Source organism: Cricetulus griseus, chromosome 6 (genome assembly GCF_003668045.3).
Source record: "Cricetulus griseus strain 17A/GY chromosome 6, alternate assembly CriGri-PICRH-1.0, whole genome shotgun sequence".
Taxonomy (NCBI): Eukaryota; Metazoa; Chordata; class Mammalia; order Rodentia; family Cricetidae; genus Cricetulus; species Cricetulus griseus.
This window is the reverse complement of record NC_048599.1, coordinates 50377478-50378854: the sequence shown is the minus strand read 5'-3', so window position 1 is coordinate 50378854 and position 1377 is coordinate 50377478. Positions and strand designations below refer to the sequence as shown.

The window sequence follows — 1377 nt, the reverse complement described above, 5'->3', positions numbered from 1 at the left end:
TATTTTCATTGACATGTCTTTCTTTAGGTTGGGAAAGTTTTCTTCTATGATTTTGTTGAATATGTTTTCTGCGCCTTTGAGTTGGATTTCTTCACCTTCTTCTATACCTATTATTCTTAGGTTTGGTCTTTTCATGGTATCCCATATTTCCTGGATATTTTGTGTTAGGGATTTGTTGGATTTAAGATTTTATTTGGTTAATGACTCTATTTCCACTAGTGCGTCTTCAACTCCTGAGATTCTCTCTTCCATCTCTTGTATTCTGTTGGTTATGCCTACATCTGTAGTACCCAGCTTTTCTATTTCCAGCATTCCTCAGATTGTGCTTTCTTTATTGTCTCTATTTTAGTTTTTAGGTCTTGAACTGTTTCCTTGAGAGATTTGTTGATATTTTGTATTTTTGGTTTGTTTTTTCTTCCATTTCTTTAAGGGATTTTCTCATGTCCTCTTTGAGGTCCTCTATCATTTTCATGCATATGTTTTTAAGGTCATTCTCTTCTGCTTCATCTGCATTGTGATGTTCAGGTCTTGCTGGTGTATGATTCCTAGTCTCCGGTGGTGTCATATTGGCTTTTCCATTGTTGAATGTGCTTTTACATTGTCCTCTTCTCATCCTTTTTTCTGGTGGGTGTAGCAGGAGTCTCTTCCTCTCCTGGTGGGTATGGGACCAAGGTTCCCTTCTGGTAGATGCAAATAGACCCAATACTCTGATGTCTGAACTCTTCTCTTGGATGGAGGCAGAACTGTTACTGGGGCCTTGTCAGTGTCTGGGTGCACTGGGTCCCGCTTCGGAGTTCAGATCTGGTGAGCAGAACCCTGGTGTCAGATGTCTCTGAGCAGGGCCACCGAACTGGCCCAGAGGAACTTCTTAAGATAGTTTTTTGGAAGCCACAGCAGGCCATGCTTGGGCTTTCTGGTGGGCTGTGCTCTCTGATTGCTCCCCAGCAGGGAGTGACGACTCACCTCTGGCTTTGGAGGCTGTGGTGGAACTAGCTCTTGTAGACCAGGCTGGTTTCGAACTCACAGAGATCCACCTGCCTCTGCCTCCTGAGTGCTGGGATTAAAGTTGTGTGCCACCAACGCCCCGGCTCTAATACAAATTCTTAATCCTGCTCCAGCTCACTGGCTGTTCCAGCACACCAGCAAGCTGTGTGACAATTTACAGGACTTTTGTGTATTAATTATATGAATTACATATATACAAAGTAAGTGAGGAACATTGTCAGGCATCCTGGTGAAACGCCACCAATGCACTCTATTGCCAGGCATATGCAATGTAGCATTGGTTCTTCCTGGTTCTCCAGCCAGTCAGCTCACCCTGAAGATTTTCAACTTGCCAGACTCCATAATTACATGAAACACAAAAATTTCTTCACA

The 1377-nt window shown here is 43.1% G+C and overlaps 1 protein-coding gene across 1 annotated transcript in view; it reads right to left on the bottom strand.

Annotated features, from left to right (window-relative positions):
• Window positions 1–671: 671 nt before the first annotated feature.
• LOC103160491 (40S ribosomal protein S18-like) overlaps window positions 672–1377 on the bottom strand; it is a 183651-nt gene continuing 182945 nt past the window's right edge. Inside the window, 1 exon segment of the mRNA XM_035446112.1 lies at window positions 672–1377. This exon segment is cut by the window's right edge and continues 62 nt beyond it. The gene's annotated coding sequence lies outside the window, so the exon portion shown is untranslated.